The following is a 270-nucleotide window of genomic DNA, read 5'->3' on the forward strand; positions in this document are numbered from 1 at the left end:
AATTTCCAACCAAGAAATATATACACAAAATTGTCCCTCAAATATAAAATTAGGACATTTCCAGGTAAGCAGAAATTAAGGGAATTTGTTAAAACCAGACCAACCTTATAAGAATTGCTAAAGGGAATACTTTGGACAGAGAACCAACAGCAAACAACAACAGACCATTAACACACATGATGATATAACCCAGAAACCAACCCAGTTATAGAAGTATCCAAAGTAAATAAGCCTACAAGATTGTAAACAGGGAACCAGAGACATCAATTG

This window comes from Orycteropus afer, unplaced genomic scaffold (assembly GCF_000298275.1).
Source record: "Orycteropus afer afer isolate SDZICR_OR568_19922 unplaced genomic scaffold, OryAfe1.0 scaffold00020, whole genome shotgun sequence".
NCBI lineage: Eukaryota > Metazoa > Chordata > Mammalia > Tubulidentata > Orycteropodidae > Orycteropus > Orycteropus afer.